Raw genomic sequence first — 19,514 nt, 5'->3', positions numbered from 1 at the left:
TAGGGAATAGCAGAAGAAAAATAAATTAAGGTGGTTTAGAGACAGAACATTGACTCTACTCTCCAAATTAGAATTTCAGTAAAGGGGCAAGATGCCAATTTAGTATTAAAGCCAGAGAATAAATTTGGATATCTGCCCCTCTTCTAAGATAATAAACCCAGAGAAGTGATAAAGCCCCACATTCCATATCAAGGCAAATAGAGTCATAGATAAGTCCCAGAATAAATCCTTTGCCAGAGAATAGCATGGAAGAGATGGAATGATACCCCAGTTTTCAAGCCTAGCATGAAAATAGCAGAGTGACCCATTAGACCTGAAGTCCAAGGTAGACAAGAATGAGAATTGTCTCAACAGTTTACTGCATGGATTGGTGAGCAAGGACCAAGTGGCACCATGGATTGGTCAGCAGATATCTGTGTGGACAGATGGCTCAAGGACAAGATGAGTCATGCAATACCTTGCAATTACATAAGTCTCCCTTGAACTTAAACACAGCCCAGGGAAAAGAGAAAGAGTTTTGGTGTCTGATATTCTGGAGAAATGGAGGATTCAAAGAAAAATTCCATTGATACATAGAAAAATAATGTTTCTTACACACCTGATTTAGTTTGGACTGAGATTTGTACCTCTTATGATAGAAAATATAATTAACATTTATATCATGAATTACAGGATACGGGTTAGCTTCCACATATCTGATTCCCAGATTTTCCTAATATGAACACAGTTAAACTTTCCTACATGACATGTGGACCCAACTTGCCATCATCTTCCCTCACATATGTTCTGTAGCTTCATATGTTTTGTTCACAGTGTGCATTCACTTCTCTTTTATTCCTGCTTCTCAGAACAACTATTCTGTGCAAAGCATGACAGCATAAAAGCCTCTCTGTTCTTCAAGGCCTGTGTTCTATTAAGTCTTTTATATGAACTATCATTTACTGTACATCAACCTTACCAGGAACTTTACAAGGACTATCCCTTCTTCACAAACATAAAAACATTCAAACTCAGCATCATAATCCCCTTTTTACAGACAGAAAGCATGGGCTTGGAAAGGCTAAGTAACTCCCTTACTTGGGTAAGGCAGGCAAGCTGCAAAATCTTTTCTATTTCTAAACTTCCAGCCCAAGTTGATTTTTAGATGGTAACCTTTGTATTGTCCATTCTACCCAAGTGTCTCCATAATACATACTAATACATAATACATAATATTAATTTTCCTTACTTTTTAAAAAATCATACAACTAGGCTCTTGTCTTGGTCATTACCTGTATATTAAATTTGCCTTTCAAGCCAAATTGGAAATAATCAAAATTCACAGATGAGGCATCATTTAGGAAAAACTCTTTTGCTCTATTTTTAACTTTTTGCAAAATAGTATTGCCCTTCCAGAAATATTTCAGCTTGCCATGGTCTCAAGTGGGAATTGAACAACGAAAACACATGGACACAGGGAGGGGAACATCACACACAGGGGCCTGTCGGGGGGTGGGGGGCTAGGGGAGGGAGAGCATTAGGAGAAATACCTAATGTAGGTGACGGGGTTGATGGGTGCTGCAAACCACCATGGCACCTATATACCCATGTAACAAAACTGCACCTTCTGCCCATGTACCCCAGAACTTAAAGTATAATAATAAAAAAAGATATGTTTTATTCCTCTTTTCTTCTAGATGCTTACACTATCTGTCTTCTTGCCCCGACAATTAAGATTCTTAAGAGTGATTGCGTTCCCTATAGTCTCTAGCTTGCCTCCTATTCACTCCCCATCCTGCTGCAATCTGGTTTTCTCTCACTAAGCCACTAAGGGCTCTTTGTGATGTTACCAGTGAGCTTATTGCTGTTAAACCCACTGGACATTGATTGGTCTTTATCTAATTGATTATTGTGACATAAAAATATAACTAAGGAGGAAGAAGAGAGATTATCTGCCTTGAGCACTTTTTCCATAAGTGAAACATTTAAAGCTTTATTATTGAGGTAATATGTTCACATAACCAAGATAGTTGTCAACACCATGGTGCAAGGAAATAAAAGGGAACAGTGTAAAAGCTAAAATAGCACGACCCAGAAAGAAGAGAGTGGAGGTGTTACTCCTTTTTGAACAGTGAGTTCCCCATTACCTAATAGTGGCCATGCAGGACCTGCTGCATTGATAGAGGAACTTGGAATCCTCTTCTTAAACACTGTCTCTCCCTTGGCTCTCAGACACCTCTCAGCCCCATGTCTTCCCTATGTACCATTTCCATTGCCTGGACCTCTGTTATCCCAGAAAATTTCTATTAGAAATCCCTGTAATTTCTACTCATGTTTCAAGTCTTCACTTCATATCTCCTCATCATAGAGGGCTTCCATGATTCTCCAGGATTAAATTCCCCTTGCTTTAGACAACTTTACAACCTCTTTTACAATGCTCATCACAGTTGTTATCACTTATTGAATATCTGTCTTGGCTGACTGTGATCTTCAGGAAGACAGATGGAGATCATCTTTCATGTTCACTGATATAGCCCCAGGGTCTAATAGAGGCAAATTATAAATGCTTGATAATTGTTCCCTGAATTGTTGAATTGAATTGTACTGAATTGAAATTTTCTTAAATCAATATTTCTATCACAGTTTAGAAGGTGCATTTGTAATACAGGGAGTGTCTTGGTCAGTTTGGGCTGCTGTAACAAAATACCATAGGCTAGTACTTAAACAACAAACACTCTTGAGGCTGGAAGTCTGAGATCAGGGTCCAATCATAGTGGGGTTCTAACAAAGATCCTCTTCTGGGTTGCAGACTTCCAACTCCTCATTGTATCTTCACATGGTGGAAAGAGAGCAAGTAGCTCTCTGTCCTCGTCTTATAAGGACACTAATCCCATTCGTAAGGGCTCCATCCTCATGACCTAATTACCTCCCAAAGACTCCACCTTCAAATACCATCTGTGTTAGGCCATTCTTGCATTGCTATAAAGAAATGCCTGAGACTGGATACTTTCTAAGGAACAGAGGGTTAACTGGCTTGGAGTTCTACACACTGTACAGGAAGCATGGCCCTGGCATCTGCTGGGCTTCTGGGGAAGCTTCAGGGACTTTTTACTCATGGCAGGAGGCAAAGTGGGAGCGGGCCTCTCATATGGCCAGAGCAGGAGCAAGAGTAACAGTGGGGAGTGGGGGAAGGTGCTGCACACTTGTAAACCACCAGATCTCATGTGAACTCAGTGTGAGGGCTCACTTATCACCAAGGGGATGGCCCAAGACATTCCTGAGGGATGCACCCCATGACCCAAACACCTCTACCAGGCCCCACCTGACCTCATGTAATTGGGAATTCTATTTCAGTATGAGATTTGGGTGGGGACAAATATCCAAACTATATCACCATCACATTGTGGGTTAGATTTTAAAATACAAATGTTAGACACAAACATTCTATCTATAACAAGGAACATTGAAAGAAGGAGATTATTATGATGGTAAATGTCTACAAGTGCTGTCAATAATGAATATTCTACTGAAGAAATCTTACAGAAGAAAAAGGCATTTAAAGTCTGTCATATGTGTTTATTAAAGGGTGAAAAAAATTCTGTTAGATAGGAGGAATAAGCTTTAGTGATCTACTGCACAGTACGGTGATTATAAAAAACAACAAAAGAGTAGATTTTAAAGTTCTCACCAAAAAAAACACAAGTATGTGAGGTGATAAATTTGTTAATTAGTTTGATTTAATTATTCCACAATGTAAACAAGTATCAAAACATCACATCAAGACCCCATAAATATATAATATATACCAATTATTTATATTGTTAATTAAAAATAAAATTAAAAAACATTTTAAAGACTGCATAGAGACAATTGAAGAACTTTTTTTTAAAGCCTATACATTAGAGAATGGTATTATATCAATTTTAAATGTCTTGAGTGTGATCATTGTATTGTGGATATGAGAAGAATCTTCTTGTTCTTCTGAGATACTCACTTAAGTATGTAGGAGTGAAGTGTCATGGAGTATGTAAAAGCTAAAGCAACTAATTCTCAAATAACTGAATTTAAAACATGTACATGTGTAAAATAGTAAATAAAGCCCATGATACAGAAGAGATATTGGAAGAGATTTGCTGCATAAGACAAAACTAGAACATAGAGGAAAAATTCAGCTCAATATAAGGAATGATTTTAACAATCAGAAGCTAACAAAAAAGTTGCATCCATTAAAATGAGAGCAGTTCCCCCACCCACCTCTGCTCTAGTGGAGACAAGCATAATCTTGAGAAGGTATTGTCTCACTGAACAGGCAGTCATAGAGTATGAACCCTGTAGTCTTTCCACAAGGTTAGATATCCTTCATAAGTGAAGGAATAGTAGAAACTCATATTCACCCTTCTTTCCCTTAAGCTATCCCAAGCATAAAGAGAAAGGTTGCACAGAGAAAAGTTGAACACGAACTCCTTAGAAAAGAAATGTGTTTAACACACACACACTGTTGTCATGTTTTTTTTGTTCTAATAGAGAATAAGCTTGTCTTATGTTCATTGTGTTTTCAGTTAAGGTTCGTTTGGTTGGTTGATTGGTTTATGTGTTTTTTTATTATCTATGGATGTATAATCCATGCAAGCAACTTAGCATACTTTGCACTTTCTTCTGAATTCTCTAACCCAAATTTGTACTTCAACTAGGAACAATTGCTCAACAAATATGAACATGTGCTTGCTTATTGTTTGGTGAATAACCTTATTATTCAAAAATTCAATAAACATTTCTATGGATGTCCAAAGTTTCCAGTCAGTTCATATCCACTGAGACATGGCTGGTAGCAAAAACTAGCTTGTCAAACACTTTAGAAAGAGAAAATTAATTTTTAAACAAAATCATAAAGCCATAACATTAGTTTAACTGATATTAGGATTCTGGGGTTAAACACACTTTCTGCATTAGTAACCATTCTATTTTACTTTCTTTCTGTCTAGCCTTTCTTAATTCTCAATACCAGGGGAAGAAACAGTAATTATTGTGAATACTGTAGCACTTGGAATTAAAAATAATTATACAAACAGTTTTCTAACAGCACAGAGACAGTATTTGAACTCAGATTTTTTTTCTGCATGTATTACTTCCAACATTATTTTGTCTTTCTCTACTATTCAGCAATATAACACACACACATATTTTTTTATGAAGAGAATCAAAATGTTTTAAGAAAAGTTATTTTTCTGTTTTTAGAAAAGTTTAAAAAGCCCACTTAAAAGGGGAAATTACTAAATGATAAATTTAAATTTGATATGAACATGCCAAATAATAGCATAATTATAATTATTTTCTCCCTTTTGATACTCATTCTTTAGACTACAGAGTATTTTTATTCAATTTTTCAATGTAGTACAGAGATAGACAAGACATTGGGAAATACATACAGAAAGTGAAAAGACACATATCTAACAATAAAGGGTAGAGAGACTGGAAGTGTGGGTTGGAATATGGTAGAAATCAGGGCAGGAGAAGGCACCACCCCTTCTACAGCCAGACACTTTGTGGTTCAGGGGTAGCCTAGATCAAGTAACCAGACAATGAGAGTCTGGTCAGAGCCCTGTGAGCCTCTACAGCTCTGAAGATTGGTTAGATGAGTGGCACACTTCAAAGGCTCTAATCCCACTCTATCTTAAAGTTCTCTATTTTAAATACATCAGACATTCTCACTGCTGGGAAAACGAAGTAGACATATTTTTCCCTATTCCTCCTGCTCTTCTCCCAGCTACAAGTTAAAGAAAAAAAAAAAAGACACTAGGACATTGTATAAAAAACAGACATAAGAAGACTTTGAAATGTGGAAAGAAGAGGCTGCCTAGAGACCTCAGGACCCAAGGAAAGATATAGTAGTGAGTTTTCTGGGCTTCTGTTTCTTTGGGTTTTCTATACCTCATCTATCCCCAAGTCAGCAATCCAGAAACACCAATAGGTATAGGCAAAAAAAAAAAAAAAAAAAAAAGCCCAAAGAAAGCTTGCTCTTAGTATCCAAAAAAGAGCATCCCAGAAAGAAAATTTTTAGAAAATAAGCATTCTACTCTAGCCAGGCACCACAGAAAATAACTGTATGCTCCCAAACAAAGGCCAAGTTGGGTACCTAGTCTTTCACCTTTGCTAACTCTAATAAGGCACCCCAAGCCTCCCACCAGAGTGATATCAAAGAAGGCCCAGAGGGAAGCAGAGATTTTTTTTCTTTTTGAGATGGAGTCTCGCTCTGTCGCCCAGGCTGGAGTGCAATGGCCAGATCTCAGCTCATTGCAAGCTCCGCCCCCCGGGTTCACGCCATTCTCCTGCCTCAGCCTCCCTAGCAGCTGGGACTACAGGCGCCCGCCACCTCACCCGGCTAGTTTTTTTTTGTAATTTTTAGTAGAGACGGGGTTTCACCGTGTTAGCCAGGATGGTCTCGATCTCCTGACCTCGTGATCCGCCCGTCTCGGCCTCCCAAAGTGCTGGGATTACAAGCTTGACCCACCGCGCCTGGCCAGAAGCAGAGATTTTTATGATGCCAGGCAATGAGAAGACCTCACCTGCATCCCTGAGGTGTTGGCAGGGAAGCTGGACTTCCAGCCTCACTCCTCCAGTCCCCACTAGCTTATCAACAGAGGTGGTCTACAGGAAACTTAGAACAAGCTCAGTGGTAAAAAAGGACATCCTTGTCTCATGGTGACAGTGGAGCCACTCCTGCCTCTCCATGCCAGGGTGATGTCACAGAGAGCCAGGGGAAGGCCTGAAGTCTCCTGACCATTCAGCAGTAATAAGAATAAGACTCTTCAGGAGTCAACAGAGGCTGACTTGGGAACCAGGACTTCAATACTTGTAGCCCCACCTGAAAATAAGGAGACAGTGCCTCTTTCACCCACCAAAGCATTACCAGAAGCCTGTTATACCAGATAAATAAGATCTAGAGTCTCATCATACCCTAAATGTCCAGGTTTCTATCAAAAATCACTTATACTAGGAACTGGGAAAATCTCAATATAAATGAGAAAAGATAATCAACAAACACCAACACCAAAATGACACAAAGGCCAGAAATACCTGACAATAATTTTAAAACAGCAATTATAAAAAAGCTTCAACAAACACTTATGAATATGTTTGAGACAAAAGAAAAGCAGAAAGTCTCAGTGAAGAGATAGAAGACATAAAGAAGACCCAAATGGGAAATTTTAGAATTGAAAAATACTATACCTTAAAAAAAATTAATGGATAGTCTCAACAGCAGAATGGAGAGGAAAAAAGACTCAGTGAATTTGTAGACTAGAACTTTTCCAATTTGAACAACATAGAGCAAATCGACTGGGGAAAAAAACTGAACAGAGCCTCAGGGACCTATGGGCCAATCACAAAATATCTAATATCTGTGTCACTGATTAGTCCCAGAAAAGAGGGAGAAAGAGATTGGGTCTAGAAAAAGTATTCAGAGAAAGAATGTGAAGATCTCAGCAACACTAGCTCCCTGCATTTCCCACCCCACATATCCTCAGAAGCTACAGCCCGGCTTGCTGAATTTTAGAAAAGTCCTCATGATGCAGCAGTCCAACAGCAGTCAGTGCCACACCTTAAGCCTAACTCAAGAAAATAGATTTTGGCCGGGCTCAATGGCTCACGCCTGTAATCCCAGCACTTTGGGAGGCTGAGGTGGGTGGATCAGTTGAGGTCAGGAGTTCGAGATCAGCCTGGCCAACATGGTGAAACCTCGTCTCTACTAAAAATATAAAAATTAGCCAAGTGTGGTGGCACATGCCTGTATTCCAGCTACTCAGGGGGCTGAGGCAGGAGAATCACTTGAACCCAGGAGGCGAATGTTGCAATGAGCCAAGATCGCGCCACTGCACTCTAGCCTGGGTGACAGAGTGAGACTCTGTCTCAAAAAAAAAAAAGATTTTGATAAAGTGTGTATGAGTTTAAAACTACTTTTCTGACCCTAAAAATTTTCCAGGTCACCTTCTTTTATTCTGGTCCTTGACCATGATGCAAACCTGAGAAATTCACCAGAGACATAAAGGGGAGCTGTCAGTAGGACTGCACCCCAAATCAGGCAGTCTAGGCTATGTTTGACTATGGAGGAGAAGGAGGCAGGTGGGGCCACTCTGACCTGCAGATTTTATATCCCGAGAAGGGGTGAAGAACCTGGCCACCGTCCTGCTTCCTTTAACAAAGCCCCTGACAGAGCAGTCATGAGTAATGCTTCGACCTCAAGACCACCTAAGAATTTTATCTTTAAACAGCTAAAGAAGAGCTGTGATTTTCAAAGTTTCTGCCAATTCTTGGATTGTTAAATGTGCATTGCCAAACCGGCAGTTTGTTTGAGAGAACATTTTATTGGGACTTTGTTACAAAAGGCAATGTCTAGGGCAGAGTCTGGAATGAGAAGGTTGACACAAAGGAAGTTAAATAGCTAAATTGTTCCATTTAACAAATGATCAGTAAGTTCCACATGCAGTAATAATGTGTGTTGTAAAAAGGTTTTGTCTGAAATGGGTGGGAGGTGAATTTAAGGACTTGAAGAAAAGGGAAAAAAAGACTGTGGCATGAGAGAGCATACCCACAAAAATAGTAGCAGGCCAGGAGCCAAAAAAAAAAAAAGCGTAAAAAATGTGAGTCTCCTATTGCAGAAATGGCTGATGAACTTAGGAAAGGTGATTCACTTATTCTATTTGAGGTCGTTTCCTTACTTGTGCTGTATGACCAAGACTTCAGGTAAAGTAAGTTTTCTGTAACAGCCCTGGGTTGATTATACAGAAGGTTTTGAAGGAAAGGTACTCCTTTCTGGCTTGGAATGAATTGGTATAGGCAGGAGACAGGTACCAGGAGGATAACAGCTCCAGAGCTAAAGAAAGTGAAATAGGAAATGGCTACTACGAAGTTTGTCAAATGGGAGAATATATAAGCCAAGAGCATCTTGTACTCACTTCTTTTCACTCATTTCCTCAGGGAAATACGAGAAAGGGTATTAGTCAACTGCATCACTTATTGAATTTGTGGAGGAAGGGCTCATTTATTGAATTTGTATTTGAAAGGGCAGCATAACCTCAGAAGGCTGAATGACTTGGAGCTACTTGGCTCACAAATTTCTTCTTCCTGAATATTTTTGAAATCTTGCAACTTATAGTATTTACCATTGAGCATCCCAAAGATTTCCAAGTAGATGTGGGGCACCTTGTCCCTTAGGGTATGGCATGAGTTTGTGCATGTGTTCTGTTCAGGGTTCCCTGTCAACAAATGAGACAAATACAAAAATTACATAAATCTTGCCTAGTAAATAGAGAGAAGATATTCTAAGACAATGACAATTAAAAAGAAAAAAAAAGTCAAGTTGTCCTTGGCCGGAACTAACCATCAATGAGAAAATGCATGCACAGGCTGGGAGGAAGATCATATTGTGTGTTATGTGGAAACAAAACAGAAAAGTACTGGCCTTATTAGGTTACCACTTAAGAACCCTGCAGCTTAGGCTGGTGTCTTGGTTTGAGTCTTCCCGATAGCAGAGCCTAAAAGAAGGACTTGGATTTGAGGGGCAGGTGGTTTATTTGGAAGGAGACACCAGGAAGCGGAAATAAATGACTAGAAGAGTGAGAAGAAGGAAAGGAAACATACAGCTGTGTTAAAATGTGGGTTTGTTTCTGTCAGGCCTTCTGAAAAGCAAACCAAATGCCCTGCAGAGTCATCCCCTTCCACCTCTCCCACTTCTAGCCAAAGACAAGAGGCTGAAAAATTTATCCAACAGCTTCCCATTGTCCTTGGTTAATGATTGCCCCAGGACAAAAATCCCTGCCTCTTCCAGTGTCCTCTTTCCTGAGCCAAATCCCAGGAAAACAGAAGATAGCTACCAGCAAGAGAAGAGTCTCTGAACTCTGAGGGATTGTCCACTGTCACAGTGGCTGAAATCAGAGAGGGGCCAAGAGGAAGAGATGCAAAGTACCAAAAGCATCTGCCACAGCTCAGCGTTGAAAGTGGCTACACAAGTTCACTTGGTGTCCTTGTTTTCAGTTCCTATGAACTTGTAAGTGGTAGCCACAGAGTTGAATTCAGACTTCCTGTCTCCAGAGAAGTGAAGTTTTCTTCTTCATTATGCCTCCTGCCAAGAATTCAACCTTCAGAAAATCAACTCATCCACTTTTCAATTGCATCACTATGACTAGGGTTGAAAGATAATATCTGTCACCATCCTCAAGAAGTGTGTAATCCACTGATAGAAACAGACTTATAAAGAGATCGATTTTAATAGCATAGTGAGGACAATGAGAGAGGTACATACACAGGCACAAGGCACTAGAAAAAGGCAGAGATGGCTCCCTGAGCCCAGCCTAGAAAGTGGAACATGAATGCCTGAAGGGGGCATTACAGGTGCATAGAAGAACATGAAAAAGACCACAGTAAAAAGCAAACCACCATGCTGTGTGCGTCTGTTTTTCTCGTTTGTTTCTTCCAATTGCTTTTGAATTGACAAATAAAAATTTTATATATTTATGGTATACAACATGGTTTAATTTTATGTATACATGGTGGAATGGCTAAATCAAACAAATTAACACATGTATTACCTCATACTCAGTAATTTTCAAGTATACAGTATATTGTTATAAACTATAGTCATGATATACAATAGGTCTCTTGAACTTATTCCTCCTGTCTAACTGAAATGTCCCTTTCAACTTTTGGAAGTGATGATAGCTTTTTCTTCATAGTTTTTAAGTGTAATAATTTTTTCATGTTTCATCCCATGAAGACAGGCTATTTCTGTCTTTCTTATTTCTCTACTCCCACTATAAACTTAAGAGACTCTCCATATTTGGTAAGTGATTTAAAGAATGAAGGAAGGAGTGATTTTTATAATCTCTTTAAATTCTATAACCTACAAGAATATTAGGAGCATTTCTTATCAGAAAAGACAGATTCATCGATTGGGGCAAACATGAAACCCAGGAGGTTTCATAATGTGTCTCTAAGACACTTAATATTTGTCTTCCCTTAAACCATAGGGAATTGATGTTCCAGAAAAAAAAATCATTTTACATGTGTTTTCATAATCTAAAAAGTACGTTTTGAGTAGTTTATTAGAATTATTTGGATATGTATGATATTAAGGCTTTATTCATCACAAACAATATGGAAATAAGGGGAAATATGAGAGTCTCTTTGTTTCTCTCTAAGTTATTAGCCTCTTCTTGAATATGTGCCCATGGTTCCTGGTGCCCACAAGTGTTTTTTGTGAAGGTGGGTGGTTTTGATGCGCTGTTCATGGCATTGGGCGTTAATTGAACCTGACCTTGGCAAGTACTGTCGACAGCAACAGTAGCTTGTCTACATTCCCAATTCAGCAACAGCCATGTGCCTTAAGGTTAGGTATTTCATTTTCACTTATAATTTTGTATACTTTGGTAGCATTCAATTCCTATGTCTGAATTATTTTGTCATTTAAATATAAACTAGTATATCAGTTACTTATCCAAAGGAATAATTCTTGGACTATTTTTAAAGCATTTTTGTTGAATTGGTGATAGATTGGTTCAGACACATCTATAGTTAAGAGGTCTTGGTTTAGTTCTGAATTACAGCAGGAAATTGCAAAATACTATATAAGTTCAGGAAAGCATTCTATTTTCATGGAGCAAATTCCAGCTAGCCGATTTTTCTAGAATAGTCGACTTGAAGATTTCATCCTTTCCACAAAACTAATTGATTATCTACTATGGGTCAAACATTGTGCTACATATTTATTCCAAATATCAATAGGTTCAAAATTAAATTTGCTATTTATATTACATTGGAAAACATTTTGAAGCTTCAACACATATGCTAGGTCTATAAATATACTAAAATGAAGGACAGCAATCAGTGAGCATGAAAGCATTCTTTTTGTCTTCTACAGCTAACTGAACAAGGAACAAAGAAAAGAGATGTCTGAGTTTGCTAATATGTTATATATCTGTGAGCATCAGAAATGAGGTCTAATAGTTAACAATTTATAAACCAAAGAAAGATTTATCCAGGGAAATTGATTTTTCTATTTGAACACAAATGTATTAATAAAACTTCTGATATAAGTAGAATAGTTTCAAGTTTACCAGTATTTTGACACAGTTCCTTTAAGCACTCTATTTTTGATTATTTAAATTAAAATGATAAAGAAAAAGGGAAAAGAGATACAATATTGAGAAAAGTACCACTGGAATAAAGACGTTTGAATAGATTTAATTTAAATGACTTTAAACCATTTTAGAGAATTATTCTAGTCTGATTCATTGATCTAATATTATTATAAATAATTACATTAATTTTACTAAATCCTTTTTATCAACAATGTGAGCAACTTGGTAGCTAGATAAATCAAATCTAAATAATAAATTGCTGTAGTTCAAAGTCGTGATCAGAACCTAGTCATGTCAGTTATATATAATCACAGAGCTTTGAGCTTAGGAAATAAAAATATAGTTATGACATTTTAAAATTGTTATGGAAAATATCCTATTTATCCTATCTCACCAATTTCTCTCTTCTTAGTATTCCCTTATAGCCATTCTTTTCTACTTTGCACTATTTTAAGCTTTTATGTTTTAAGTATAGATGAGCCCTTTTTTATTTACCAAAAACTCTCCATTCTGCCTCAAACACCTCTTTCTCTGTCTCTTTCTCTTGTTCACTTTTACATACACACATACCACACATGCAGTCTTCTTATTTTCGGTCCTATAATCAATGAACCGTGAAACATTTGTTCTTTGTCACTTCTCTTTTTCACTTTTTAGAAAAGGAATATTATATCTGTTTCTACGTAAGAAAGGCAGTGGAAATTTGAAGTAAACTTCTAGATGACTATCCACAGTATACATTTTTTTAATATCAAGAAAACCAAACCACATGTCAATTTTATACCCTTAATTACTCACATTTTGCCTTCACTATACTTATCCCAAAGAATATTTGTAAGAAAAAGCAATATTTGTAGACTTTCTTCTCAATGATATTGAACATACCTTTTATTGTGGAGCTACTGGAGAAAAATAGTAGAATTTTCCTGTTGTTGAATCAAAATCAAATTCCATTTCCCAGAGACTGCTTCATATTCGTTCCTAAGATAATGACAGCTCCTCACATCCAAATAACATACAGAAAAAAATATACATGCAATTGCCAGGAAGAACTAAAAAATTTTTTTCAAAACCCTTCTGGGTTTTCTCATTTCTATTTAGAAAGCCACTGAAGTGACAAGACTTCAAATAAGGAAATTCCCCACTGATTGTAAGTTGTGTAACTTACACTGGATCAGAGAAGCCTGAAGAAGCTGGAATCCCTGGGGATGCACCCTAGGAGGTTATCTCTTCTGCAATAGTGACTTTCCTCTCTAGATAGAGAATGTTCTTTAGGACTGACAAGCCCTTATGAAAATAACTTGGATTTTAGATATCAAACAAAAGTGCCATGCAAATCCTCTTCCCTTCTATTCTTTCTATTCCTAGCTTCACAGAATCAACCTATTTCCAATCATTTTTCTCTACAATCTTATAACTCTAATTATAAAAGGGACACCATTGCATTGTTTATTTTGTGCTTATGTAGAAACTTCTATGATTTCTAATTATTTACAAGGAAAAGGAATCACTCTTTTAAAATATGCAGAGTGTAAATATAAAGGACAATGAGAGAGAGTAGGGAGATAGAATATCAAAAAATGCACAGCTGGAATAAAAATATCTTGAAAAGAATGAACCTGTCTACAAGCCCACTTCTGTAGTTATTTAGAGATTACCCCATGAATTGAAAGAGGAAGCTTAGGTGATTCATTACAGTAGGAAAAATAATAATAAAACAGAGTTATGCTAACTTTCTTTTGGGTCTCCCACCTTCTACATCTCAACTACTACCTAAATGTATATCACAGCATCATTAGCCTAGTCTTGTAATTCACAGTGGCCATCTTCCCCTACTCTAGGAGGACTTGATCTATTTAAAATAGGCTTCAGCCTTTCCAAGTTTTACCCCTTTTTACTGAATTCTTGGTGTTTCTAGTATAGAGACAACAGAGGAAATATGATGGGTTCAAAAGCCAGATACGTATTTTCCCAACTGTAACTTCCACGAATCCCACAATCCCCAAAGTATAAAACCCACATTCAGCATCTTGTGATTCTTGCAAGTGACTCTCATCTGGGAATAAGGCGTGGGTAAAAGATGAATGAGAAGAATGTAGCAAGAGTCAAGGCTGTAACTTCACATGCTTTAGAGACAATGCCAATCATTGGTACCTGGTCACATATTTGGTATTTAATACACATATTTTTGTTTTTGGTTTTCGGGTTTTTTATGATTAATTCATTTTTTTTTAATTTGTCAATTTTTTATTTAAATAGGTTTTTGGGGAACATAGGGTGTTTGGTTACTTGAATAAGTTCTTTAGTGGTGATTTCTAACATTTTGGTGCACCCATCACCCAAGCAGGGTACATCGTACCCAACATGTAGTCATTTATCCCTTGCCATCTCCTACCTTCTCCCCTTAGTCCCCAAAGTCCAATGTATCATTCTCATGCCTTTGCATCCTCATAGTTTAGCTCCCACATATGAGTGAAAACAATGATGTTTGGTCTTCCATTCCTGAGTTACTTTAGTTAGAATAATAGTCTCCAGTTCCATCCAGGCTGCTGCAAATGCCATTATTTCATTCCTTTTCATTGCTGAGTAGTATTCCATGGTATATCATTCGGGCTGGTTCCAAACATTTACAATTGCAAATTGTAATACACATATTTTTGATAGAATAAAGGAGTGAAGAAATGAAAGCACAGTAGCAACACATCAAATAAAACAGATACTTGGAGGCAGAAATATGGCATCTTGGAGACACATTTCTTTTGGATAGACTGGGATAAAACATTGATGCTGTTGACTTATCTCAGCTGTAACTCAGCCACATCTGGCCCTCATCTCTCTCGGCAAAATTTTTGCTAAACTTTATTGGCTTTCCACTTTTCTCTTGTTAATGACTTCAAATTTTTCTCATTATTAAATAGTTTAGTATAGTGTCTAATCAAAGTCCTTCTTTGAATTGTGATAGAGAAATCAAAGCAAAAATATAAAAGTCATTTGCAAAATCACTGCGGTGACTCAGCTGTTGAAAATAATTCAAAGTGGACTTTCAGTATACTAACATATAGCCCCAAATAGTATCAAAATTATTATTTGACCACCGGAAGAGGCCTACTAAGTATCCCTATCCATAACAGAATTTAAGTCATTTCTTAACCAGAAAATACACAAAACAAGTCTATGTACTGTGATTGAGCTGTACACTAAGTAGGAATAAGGGAAATTTAGTCATTTTGTTCAAATCTATGAAAAATTGCTTCCTTTTTGTGTGGATCTGTTCCAAAAAGTGTTTTGTTTGACTTTACTGAATCTACCATTTGTTTGAGATTTAGCCTGAATATTTTCAAATGAAAAACATGAAAGTTTAAGAAAGCTTTGCTCAATACCACACAAAGCAAAATATTTCTTCAACACAGAATTTACTACCCAAGCACTTTTTTCTAGTTAACTGCACAAATCAAATTTACTGGATTTTAATGAAAGTAATTATACTGAGAAATAATAACATTCTTCAAATTGTGGCTCATAAAGTGTTTGCTAAATATCCCGTTTAATACTTCCATTGAAAATTTCCTATTCATTTCTTAACCAGAGTTATGGAGAAACATATTAAATTATATTAAGTTCAAATGCCAAGTAATTAACAAAAAAAAAGAAAAAAACATTTGTTTAGTATGTCTGTTTTATATGATCCTCAATATTTAATCACTTAAATCTCACTTCTAATTATGTCTATTAATATTATTAAACAAACTTTAGCCTGACAATACAAATTCCCAAATAAGTATTAGACCACTCTAGGGTATAATAGTATTTCTAATCTGATGTTTACCTATCTTTTGTTTTCCATGTACAACACTGACATTTTTTCAAAGTGGACACACTAGTTAATTGTGAAGTACTTGAGTTTCACACAAGAAATATAAATGTGGGTGCTGACCTCAAAGCACATAGAAGCTAGGGATGATAGGGTTTTCACAGAGTTTAAGGCAGATTCTAATCTGAATGGTACCACCTAAAAATAATTTTTTTAAAGGGTAGAAGTCTTTGTTGACTGAAAAATAGTCAAGCTCAAAAAAAGGGTGACAGTCAAGCTTATCTACTGAAGACAATGAGACAATGACAGGAAATCTAGGGGTCCCATATTTGGAGATACAGAGGTTGAGTACGAGTTAAAAGGTCAGAACACAGATATAGATGTGACGCTTCTCATCATCAAGAGCATGGTAAAAACTCTAAGTCAATAAAACTCTGTGAAGGGATTGGTGTGAAAAGGAGAAGAGAAAGCTAAGGACTAATCCTTGAGAAACTCCAATGACTGCGATGTGGGAGGGAAAAGTGGGACTCATGAAGAAAAGATTGAGGATGTTGTGGTGACACATAACAGAAGAGTAGGAAGTTTTTCAAAGACGAGGTTCTCAAGAAAATCACATGCAGCTGAATGACCCAAGAGGTGGAAGATTTTAAAAGGCCATTTATTTTCACTAGCAATATGTCACCAATGAGCCATTTCAGTAGTCTATGTTCCAGTAGGCTAAGATTTAATTTCAAAGTTTACAAATAAAACGAAATGAAAAAACTGAGAGCAAGTGTAGACTACTCATTGTAAGAGTTGATCATGAAAAGAAAAAATAAACTCTAAGTTTATTAAATAGGCGTCAATATCCAAAGAAAAACGTTGATTTGTTTAAGGCAAGTGATCCCTGGCCATGACTGGTAACAAGAAAGAATTTAAAAAGGAAAGACTGAGGACCCTAAGAAGAGTGGAGTGTGGCAAGGTGTGGGAGCAATGTCTGAAAAGCAGCAATCAAGGATGTGTCCCAAAGCAGAGAAGAAAGGTTGACTTTAAAAATTAGAATAAAAATAATACTGGTTAACATTTATTGAGCAGTGATTATTTGCAAAGAACTGTTTAAAGGCTGAATGTACATTATCTCCTTAAATACTTATGAAAACCTTACAAGGTAGATATCATCATTCCCACTTCACCTACAGAGAAATTGGAACTAAAATAAATTGATTTCCCATGATCCCCTAGAAAGTGTGAGGTGATGTCCAAACACAGACCTATCTGACTCAAGCTCATGCACTGAAAATTTCTGTTTCTGATTTATTGCTCAGTGTCACAAGGTGTAAGAACACAATTCTAACTTGGTCTGAGTGGTAGAAGTTATGTTCTTAAAGCTAATATACAAACACATAATTTGAACACCCACAGCATCTGATACTGAAAATACACATTATTCATCCAATGTTTGCTGTATAGTTTATGCTCAGAGGGGGCTCTGAAAGTGGAAAGGAGTAAATTCTTACTCCTATGGCAATTCCTTCTAATGGAGAAATCCCTTGATTTCCTTGGGTGGGGTACACAAATAGAGAAAGACATTAAATAGGGTTTATTTTTATAATTTTATTTCAAGGAGAAAAAAAATCTATTCTACCATACCACCTCTTTTGTGAATATTGCAGTGGTGTATAAACCCTGAATTTACACCTCTCTCCTGAGCCAACCCTAACCACACTAAGCCCTATCCCTATCAGGAGCTTGAGGAACAAAAGTTATTAAACTGAAGAGAAATGTTAACTCAATCATCATTCTGTTGCTAAATCCAAAAGATTATTTTCAGACTTTTTCACTTCTCTGTCGAATGTGAAGCTGCTCCTCATCCCTTCTGGTTGTTCTCACCTCCCTTTGTTTTATTAACTGTAGTCATTCCTGGATTCCTTTCTATCTACATGGTTTATTCTATTCTATACTTTTCACAGGCTCCTTTTCCCCCACCCACCCTCTAAATGTTGGAGCTTCTCTACTCATCCTCTCCTTTCTCTTTCTTCACACTGTCCCTAAAGGTCTCTTCCTCTCTACTGACTTGAACTACCACCTCTATGCTGATGAGTTCCAGAAGCATATCTTTAGCTTGGACCTCTCTGCAGAACTCCAGATCCATATGTACAATTCTAAACCTCCCTCTCTGGGTGTCCTGTAGAGGTACCCCATCATTTTCACAATAAACTGTTCCTCCTGTATAGCCACTCATTTGCTCAAACACTCAGTCAAGACAGAAAATTAGTACTCATCTTTAAGGATGTTTTCTTCTTTATTCATCTCCTCTTCACATTCAATTCAACCAGTGAATTCAGAAAATTCTGTTTCCAAGTATTCCTCAAATCTTCTCTTCCTCTTCATCCTAATGATCACTGTCTCACTTCAGGAGTCGTCTTTTCTTGCATGGACCAGTTTTTAACAGAAAACTCTGGTGTCCCTGCCTCCAGTCTTGGTCACTTCCGAATATGATCTGCACATAGCCTCCAAAGTGATATTTCTAAAATTCAGATTTAATCATATTACTCTTATTCATAAAATCATCAACATCTTCCCACTGATTTAGAGAAAAATCCAATCTGTTAAGGGTGCTATAAATGATGCCACACAAGGCTCCTACGCTTTACTCTCATCCTCAATCACTCCCCTATTTTCATTCTGGGTCCCAACTTTACAAAAATGATGTGTTGTTTCCAGCATGTGCACACTCCCTGCCCAGTGCCCGAAATATGGCTTCCTTCCATCACCGTGGTGGGTTGCCTGTTACTCCCTCACCAGTTACCTTCTCCAGAATGCCATGTCTCATCCTGTCAACCCAGCTTAGTTGCCTTCTCTATAGCCTCTTAGAGTCTATACTATCTTTCATCGTAACCTGCTTGGTTGATTACTAACAGGTTTACCGGTATCATTAGAATTTCAGTCTCTTAAAGGTAAATAATGGTATCTGGAAGTAGTAGAGTATATTAATTAAGATAAGCAGATTTGGAACAAAATGAACTCGGATTTGACTCCTGAAACATCCACTTAACCTAATAATTGTGTATGTGCAGACGGGGCCAGGCAGATTCATGTCTCTGAACTCTAGCCTCTGTATCTATAAAATATACCCAATCATACCTTCTTTTGAGTGGTTTTTTTAGGATTAAAATGAAATAGTACATAGTAAGGCCTTGACATAGTACTTGAAGCATGTTAAAATGATATTGTCTTATCCCATTTTGCCCAACATGTAGTCACCTAGCCATCATAGGTATTTAGAAGGTATATACATTTGTTACCAGTGCCCTAATGAAGTCATAATGCAATGGAGAGCAAATAGAACAAATGGAGTCTTCCGAATCCTAATGCACTTTACTGATTCTAGAAGGAATAAATGAGAGACTATGCAAAATCTCAAGCTCAGCATATTTCGTTGAAGGTTGGTGCTTCCATTTTTATGGTGATTGGAAAGGGTCTGAGCTAGAAAGGAACTGAGCTAGAAAGGAACTGAGCTAGAAAGGAGCTCAGTTCCTCTCCAATCACCATAAAAATTTACATTCCATAGTATGCAACATCTTACTTGTCAGGAAAAAGAAACATAATCCTTC

This window comes from Theropithecus gelada, chromosome 3 (assembly GCF_003255815.1).
Source record: "Theropithecus gelada isolate Dixy chromosome 3, Tgel_1.0, whole genome shotgun sequence".
NCBI lineage: Eukaryota > Metazoa > Chordata > Mammalia > Primates > Cercopithecidae > Theropithecus > Theropithecus gelada.
Note: the sequence above shows the minus strand (reverse complement) of the source record.